Consider the following 9,919-nt stretch of genomic DNA (forward strand, 5'->3'; position numbering starts at 1 on the left):
CATTTTTCACTACACAAATTTCAATTTAATTAACGATATCTCTCACTAGTCTCAAGATCTGATTGGTATAGTTGCTATTGTACTGCATTAACTACTGCATTAGTTAAAATCATGCAAGTGCTCGCACGACCGTGTTTCATGACAAGTTTAACTCGCACAGTTTTTATATGTTCCTGTGGGTAAGAGGGCTCTTAACTCTGAAGTGAAAACAGATATCTAAATTCTGGTTACGGAAATGAATTTAGGAGTAAATTCCAGTGCTATTTGATACCCCACATGACCCCCTTGCCATTTATCATATTTGACGACGATTCAATATGGCGCCTTTCAAGATGGCGGTCATGCACTGGAAGTACTCTCTCATATAGATGATTTATCTTGGTTTACAATACTGAAGTCAGATATATCAAAAGCTTTTTCATTTTCGTGCTAAAAGGGTATTCTTGGACATTGCCTACAGGATTTCAAGATGGCGTCGATGTAGCAGCTCAACGAAGCATTTGCGCATCGAGTGACTATTACTACGTTACTTAGCAACTCGAACTGAATCTTGTCACAAATTTTCATCAAAATTCAACTCTCACGGTTTATGGACCTTCCTCGTAAGACCCTTAACACTGACAAGTAACACTTCACATCGTTGCTGCCGGTCTGACGCTAAACTATACATTTTCGGAAAGCACTAGTCCTAAATAGGATAACTACACAGTGCGACGGTCAGACGTTGCCGCGTTCAGGACTTATGGAGCGTCAAACATTAACATGGGGTTTATGAGAGTAACCATAGCAGTCGTATTATTTCATGCTAATTCGTCTTGCATTTGAACTCTGTGCTAACATTTGTGTTGTAGCAGTCGTATTATTTCATGCTAATTCGTCTTGCATTTGTACTCTGTGCTAACATTTGTGTTGTTTTTGTGTTTTTTAGGTATGCGTTGTAAGATGGATCCGAAAGTGGTCGTTTGGGCTCTGGTGGCCGAGATCGGGACAAATGAGCGCAATCCAAATTTGGAAGAGCAAAGGATGGTGGCACACATCAAGTCTCTTTTGACCAGCGGGATGGAAGTCGTTGAAGAGATTCGTACGCTCGGCTTCGGTGACAGTGATGGTGACCAGGGGGACGGAGACATGGATTTTGGAGACGAGGAAGACCAAGAGCAGGAGGATGCAGAGATGCCTTCGTCATCGCAGCAGTCTCATACGTCTTCCGCATCTGGCTCATCAGCGTCAGAATACCTGCCCTCTCCTGTGAAGAAGCCGAAGTTCCAGGATCAGCCTCCAGAAGACTCCAAAATGACACCAGAGCAGTGGCGCGAGTACAAGGCAAAAGCCTATGCCTACTGGACGGTAAATCCAAAAACAGGTAGGCCTTGGAACACAAAGACCGGTCGTGCTACCCACTCGACTCTGCAGAATCAGTTCAGGTATATTCGGAACATTGGCGTGCTACGTCACTTTGGGGCAACACAAGGCAAAGATGACAAGAAGACGCTGATGGCAGAGATCAATGAGGCAGTTCGGGGCATGTTCGCGGAGAAACAGCACACTGCTATCATTCACGATCGAACGTTGCGAATTTGGGCTAGGCAAACAGCTAATGAACTGGACCCTAACAAGAGTCTCAAGTTCAAGGCATCACCGTCGTGGGTGTACAGATTCAAGAAGCGCAACAACATCGTGGACCGTGCAATCACCCACAGGGTCGGCAGGACCTGGCAACTGAAAGAGTTGGACTTGCAGCAGCAGGCTGATGCTTTCGTATTAGCGACTCGCGAGCTCATTGCAAGCGAAAGCATCCCACCAACGCAGGTTGCCAATGCAGATCAGAGTAGCTTCAAGAAGTTGTTGCAGAGTACTCGCACTCTCCGTACCAAAGGAACAACAGTCGTGCGAGCGGTTGTGGGATCCATGAGCGCAACAACCCACAGCTACATGATCATGCCCGTGATCACCATGGCCGGAGAGATTCTGCGGCCGATGTATGTACTGGTGTCGGAACCAAGTGGAAAGTTTCCGGGAAACAAGCCTGCAGATCCACCGAACATCAAATCATTTGCTGGCAAAACGTCCAACATGAACAGGGACGACCTTAAGGACTTCTACGAGCAAGTATTCTGGCCAAGCATGCCTGATGATCGGAAGAAGATCGTTTTGCTATTGGACTCGTGGACTCTGAACAAGGACGACAATCTATCGAACGCACTGAAGCCTGCCGACGTTGCGTTGCACAAGAGACTGATTCCTGGTGGTTGCACTGGAAAGATTCAGCCTTTAGATGTGCATTTCTTCCGTCAGTACAAGTCCTTTGTACGCTTTGTGACCGACACACTGGCCATGGACAGTGTCATGGATATCTGGCATCGCGATCGATTCCTGGCACTACAGTCGTTTTCACTCTACCAGTTCAGCGCACCCCGATTCAAGAACCTGATCCGGTACGCTTTCCACAAGGCTGGCTATCTGGACGAGGAGCCGGGAATGTGGATCTCTCCGCACGAGTACTGCTTTGACTCCCTCGACGAAGGTGACGTGTGCTTCACGTGCGGCGAACTACCGTTCGTCAAGTGTGCACACTGTGAGCGCACTCTTTGCATCTCTCATGCTCTGTTCGACGATTTGCACATTGATTGTACCCTTTAACTTACGCAAACAAGTGCTCAATCAGACAACGTCGATTCAAACGTCACAAACCTTGTGTTCTTCTTCGTTTCCTGTAACTCTCATAAACCCCATGTTAATGTTTGACGCTCCATAAGTCCTGAACGCGGCAACGTCTGACCGTCGCACTGTGTAGTTATCCTATTTAGGACTAGTGCTTTCCGAAAATGTATAGTTTAGCGTCAGACCGGCAGCAACGATGTGAAGTGTTACTTGTGAGCTCTTTTGTGATACAAATGAACCTCAAAAATACAAAAAGACTTGAAAAATCAAGTTAATGTAAAGCATTTCCAAAATACCCTGCTTTTGGCTGCTTGTTTGGTGACGGAACAAGCAATGTGCTGCAACAAAAAATGATTAGGCCAAAACAACTGAATTAGTTCTGGCTTTGCTGAATATAGCATTCCCTTCCAAACCATTAAGAACGACATAGTGTTCGTTACAAAAAGTGTACACAGTATTTTTTAAAAATGTTTTTTTACCTTATCAGTCATAACTATAAATAATACCGTTTTATACTACGAGAATGAATTCCATTGTACATCATAGTCCGTCTAAAGCGGTATTTTTTAAAATTGTTTACTACTAGATGAAAATTATATCTATTTAGGTTAGCGGGAAATTTTGCATCACATCGGGAAATTTTGTGGTTTTGGACGGGAATTTTGCTGTTACAAAACTGGCATCACTGAGCCAAGAAAATACTCGCGTCCCCTTACCCGATGACGTCACACATCCAACGATTCGGCTGGTGCAACCTGTATGTATATATGAACCTTGCACATAGTGTCTGATGAAGCCAAAAAGTTAGTTGGCGAAACTGTAACACGTGTTGAATTTTAACGAAAATATATAGTTTTGCTCAGCAAATAATTAGTTTATATTTAATTATAACAAAGCAAAGCTTCTACTTATGGAAAATAAGCTTTAAGTTTTAAGTTTTAATGTTACTTTAGAATTCAGGGGCTCCAAATTACTAAAGTTAAGCTATTATTATTTTTGAATATTTTGTGCGTTTAATAATATAATGTAAAAAAATAAAATGTTTACTGTTCCTACTTACGAGGGAAGGGCGCTATTACGAGGGAGATAATTGCACCAAATTTGGTGTAAGAGTAGGTAATGGCAATAGAAAAGAACGTGTGGATGCATTCGTTTCGCAGGCGTTCGGAATGAGAAATAAGGCCCTACATTTCAGGAGAAGTATGGCCTGTTAATCAGATATTGATGGCACGGAGCACTTTCTTGCTGTTGCGACAGATACACCAGAAGTTAAATAAAGTAGGACGAAAACAGAAAAGATAAACTGAACAGAAAATGTGCCCGACTTTGTTTAACTTCTTCTGCTTTGTCCATAACAATGAGCAAATGCTTCTTAACATCAATATCTGATTGACACGCCATTCTTACACTGAACTGTAGGGCCCATTATTTCTGGTTCCGAACTGTTGTGAAACGAATGCTTCCACATTTTCTTTTCTATTCCCATTACCTACTCCTACACCAAGTTTGGTACATTATCTCTGAGTGACATACGCCCTTCTCTCGTTAGTATCAGTAATGATTTCATTTGTCGTATTTAATGTACTATAATACAATGTTTATATCTATGTGTCATACAATGTATTAAAATCTGGCTTGTGGTAAAGAGCGCTGTTCTCTTAACATGCTATTCTGTACAAGGTGCTGCGCTTAAGTATAGAATTTCAAGATGCACCATTACAAATATCGCTAGATATACATACATGAATATATTGTCCGTCCCATCTCAGGGCATAACTGAGCATTTCAGCCTTATCTACTGTTATGGTATATGGGGTCGAAGAAGTATTTGATCTGAAAATAAGACCATAGAGTGAGTAGAAAATCAACAAGAATTCAAATGCGTATAACTTAATGAAGTTATAAAAATATATTCATGCAAAATACTTTAACCTCCTTCCACTCGCAGGGTACAGTTTTTTAATTATACTGTAATGAGAAAATCCATAAGATACTATATGTTTGACGTACAGTTTGAACCTCTTTAGGATAAGCCCTTGAATCAAGGCGAAATTATAAAAAAAGAACTTGGAGTAGATACTAATCATATTTTTAAAAAATCATCTCAAACTATTACGTCTTTTAATCGTGATGTGATATCAAACAATAGAATACGTGCATTTCTATGTACCGTATTTTCCTTTTCCCCCCTTAAAAGCAGAAATTTTAAAACGCTGGAATATTTTCCACTTGCAAGTAATGAAGAGTTTACATACCGACTCTCATTACACTAACTTAGGAGACTCGTGAGATCTGATATCTGATACTACTCCTGATATCTGATCCTATTACGGAAGAATACTGAACAATGTCTGGCCGAGGCAAAGGCAAGAAATTCAAGGGTAACAGCAAGTCTCTCTCCAGTAGGATTGGCCTTCAATTCCCCGTAGGAAGAATCCATTTTCTTTCGCGAAAGGGTAACTATGCTGAACGAGTTGGCACTGGCGCTCCCGTGTATTTGTCTGCAGTCATGGAATAACTGGTAGCTAAAGTTCTGTTACCCAACTTTTAAGCCTAACATCTTACGAAGAAAACTGAGAAGAAGGCATAAATATTAGACCTATTTCTTACATTATATTATATTATATTGGGAGACTCTGAGATACCCAATTTTCGGCATATATTTTGAACATACATCCACTTAGTAAACGCTGTTTAATGAAGGTGACACGATGAAATTTTATCTCAAAGTAGATACTATGTTCCGACATTCATTTGAGACTGTCCAGCCGTTTTCCTATGATGTGATCACAAGCAACTTGCAATATCTCCTCTTATAACGCACATTTTAATCAAAGTGACATGATAAAATCCAATTCTAATTGATAGCTATAGTCCAAACTTAATTTCAAACGACTAGACGCTTCTCCGTGATTCGATCCCATACAAGATCAGTTTTATTTTCCATATATTACACTGCTCGTCATTAAGAATTCAACGCCAAGAAACAAATATCGTCGAAATGCAATATCAGGAAATACAAATCTGCAAAATACGAAGATTATGGGTAAATAAACAATTGATTATTACTAAACCACCTAAAGGAATAGAGATGACGGTATGCCACCTAGTGTCAAGCGGAAGTCTGCCAGAGAGAGACACTTCAGTGGTGTAGAAAGTTTAGTGTGACGTGAGTGTGTGCATGCAGTCAACATATATTCAAATGTTGCAGTCCTTTCAGCAGCTTGCAGGTCTGTATCACTCAGGACAAGTGACGATTTCGAGTGCGGATAACCTTTTTGTGCTTCTATTGGAGGGAATCTGGCCACAGTGAAGCGCATATGGACTCAATGGCTTCGCAACGGCACTACTTAGCGACATACTGGATCTAACGACCGCGGCATAGAAACAAAGGACTTGTGCGTATGCTGTGGCTTCCACTGACTTCTCCACAGCATAAATTTGAGAGACCATTGGTGTCTCGACTTTACACATAGAGGGACTCTCGGCAAGACATACTCTTTTTAAATGAATCGTGATTCTGCTTGCAGCTTTATGATGCGCGTATACGTATCTGACGTTACTTTGAAATTGAACTCTGCAAGACCTGCATTGTCCATCGTCACGTCGATACGCACCAGGTTTTATGACGGAGGATTCCATTGGATATGGTGCCATTCATGCTTCCTACGCATGGGCGGCCATTTGACAAGCAAAATAAAAATTGACGAGATGTATCCAATTGCGATTACTATTGTGCAAGTCCTGCCGGGAACTACATTCCAACAGGATAGCACACACCCTCATGTAGTACGTATTGTCCTACATTTTCTGGCTGAACATTCCAGTAGTTAGATATGGTTACTACGAGCACACTTTTCCCCTCCACCCCCTAACTAACAAAACATTATGAACCCGCCACTAACCATTACACTTTAACGCAGAAGCAACCAACTAATTATACAAAGTTACACGGCGCAAAGTATTCCCATAACTACAATGTTAAAGTGAGATTGAATATGCTTTTATGACATTTAAAATCATAAAAACTTACATCTAAAACTTACATCTAAAACTACAACTAAATTATTCTACGCATTTACAAATATAATCATATCCATAATTTTCACATCTACTACATCTTCCAAAGCTACAGAAGTCACTTGTACATTCTTTTTTAGTTTGCGTTGCAATTGATTTACATGTTGTGCAATAATATCGAAAATAGTCTAATTTTATTATGTTTTGTTTAGGCATTTATTATATAAATGAATTGTTTATATATATTTCATTTTTCTTCTAACTTATAATGTCGCCATGGTAGGGTATTGATCCCATCCTTTAAAACACATCTCTTATCATCCACGCAACTTAAAGCTAGCTTATTTACTTCTATACTGTACAAATCATGCTTATAACGTCTAATCAAATTCATCTTCTTATAATATTCTCTTTGGCTAATCAAACAGTCTTTATATTCGTTAAATGTGAGTTCTTTATACACAACACTCTTCTTAACACCTTTAGCTTTCTTACAACACTTTTCTTTATCGAACTTACCTTTAAAGTCTTTATCTGTTAAATCTATTTGAGGTGCTTTTATACTGTACATCTTACTTCTTAAACCTACAAACTCTTCTATGATTGTACCTTTTATCTCATCCTTCATCTTACCAAGTATTTTCTTATTGATTTGTGGCATCTTATATTTGTTATCTTTAGGGTAATCACTCGTATCGAAGTAATCAATGTAATTTTTCATGTCCTCGTACACATCTTCTGTTTGAATATGGTATATATAACTATCGGTATCTGTATAACATACTTCTATTTTGTCTTGATATTTTGGTTTCATCACATTATAATGGAAATCGTACATTAAATATTTTGACAAATCTAGAATTGACATACCAACATAAATCGGTTTGTTAAATTGCACTTTAACCTTGTTCATGTGAACTGCTACTAAATTTTCCGTAAAAACTGGAGTACTTTTATAATTCGGTTTTGCTACAAGTTTCTCGTATTTTTTCTCATCACTTACAAGTTTAATATTAACTCTCTTTCTAATATTCTCCATAGTCTTGCCAAATACTGAATTATTCATGAGCTTATAAAAGTCTTTTTCAAAATCATTTGCTGCTTTCGTTCTCATTTGTGTGTTTAAATCAATATATTTATTTAACCAATCTGATTGTTCGAACTCTATTACTCGATGTATCTTGTTAAGTTTTAATCCAAGTGAAAGACATTGTTTTAGGTTTCGATAATGAATTACATATTTTTCTTTGTCATATAGGGTTGTTAATAGCTTCGATTGTTTTGAACCAGGCGGACATATATTTTGAGGAGCTAATGGATAGTCTTTGTGATAGTCATGTAATTCTTTAGGATATTCAAGATCAACTTCTAATATATAACCAGTATCAGAATCATCAGGTATATTTGTGAAATGTATTTCTTCAATCTCATCTTCACTTAACCATCTAAATCCCTTATACGGTAGATATTGACTCATTGCCCACCCATACAAGTTATTAGCATCTAGATACATTAAGTAAGAATCTTCTTTATCCTTATCGTAATCTTCCATATACTTATTGTTTGCTTTCACATATCTTTTTGAACATTGACTAATCCCACCTCTTATACCTTTCTCTACCATTAATACCATATCATAATCCCACAACAATTCTAGTTTTATATTTGTCATCTTTAACATTGCATCCCAAGCTAAACCTGGTGCTGTCATATACCAAGCTGGATCAAGATCATAAGCTTTAAGACATGTCTCCCTAAAGTTCTCAAACACATCTGCTAACAATAATACATCTGTTTTCAAATATAAATCATGGTATTGTCCGAGATTCTTAATGTCAAATGTTTCCCATACTTTCTTTGCATGTTCATAATCCTCATCACTTATATGTGTGTTCATAAGTTTGTTGAAGAATGCTTCCTTTATCGGTAATTTTCTTTCTCTAAACCTATCCCAATTTTTTTAACATAATCATATGGGTAAACACCTTTTCTTATTACAAGTCGAAACTGTTCTTGATTAGGATAAAAGTGTTGGGTATGTATCATTTGTTCGCGTTTCAAGTTCGATGACAATTTGTCTAAACTAGAAGCCATAAATCTAAATGAATCTACAAATTTCAATTTAATAGTTCCAACCTTTTTACTGAATGATATGTATCTTTCTTCATTATTGGGTATTAGATCTATTTCTTCTTTATTACATCCAAGCTCTTTTATAAACAAGTGAGAGTCATATCCTGTCAAGTTATGTATGATCACTGGTACAAACTTTGGTACTTTGACTTTTAAATTGCAGTTATTACATAGAGGTGCTACAAATTTTCCTGTTATATGATCGTGGTGCTTAACTTTATAATTTTCTTTAGTATACTCCTGCTTACAGTAATAACAACATTTAGATTCATTGAACTCTTTTCTCTGATTTTTTGTTAATGGTAATTCGTTATTTTGTTTGTATATGTTCGATATGTGTTTGGCTTCTTTTGTTAACAGTCTTATAAATTTTTTAGCAGCGTTCTTACCTCTATACAAAACAGGATCGGTTTTACTTCCATCACTCTTTACTACATAATAACAAAATCCAGATGGCTTATGTTGTTGATATTTTTTCGTATATGGCTCATTATCTGGATAACATTCTTTACAACCCATAACTATATGTAACAAACATTCAAAATCAGCATAAATCACAAATGGCATTTTCATTGTATATTGGTAGTTTTTAAATTCAACACATTTACCTTCTTCAGGCATTATTATTTTTACTGGCTCATTTAACGAACAATCTTGTTCATGTTTATTTAAAGCGTCTTGTGAGTAAAAGTATAACAAACATCTATCACATAAATATTTTCGAGCTCTCTTTTTTGTTATTTGAGTACTAACTAATCTACTTAGGTCTTTAATCCAACAATAATGTGTTTTAACTTGGTCTTCATTTTGTTCTTTTATATATAATAAATTGATATGATTTTCTTTCTTGTTTTGTGTATGATATAGTATAAAAATTGAATAGTCTTTATCATATGCATAGACATTTATAGAAATATTAAGTAATTTTTCAGCTTTTGAGATGTCACTTAGTTTTACAGGATAATTGATGCCTTTTAATTTTTTTTCCAAGTCTATAACAACATGCTTATACTTCGGTGGTCGTTGTGGATTTTTTTCAACAGGATGTAATGCAGAAGCGATTGAATATAAGAAACATTTTTCATCTTCGTTCTTTACATTTATG

Source organism: Thermobia domestica, chromosome 8 (genome assembly GCF_964235325.1).
Source record: "Thermobia domestica chromosome 8, izTheDome1.hap1.1, whole genome shotgun sequence".
Classification (NCBI taxonomy): Eukaryota; Metazoa; Arthropoda; class Insecta; order Zygentoma; family Lepismatidae; genus Thermobia; species Thermobia domestica.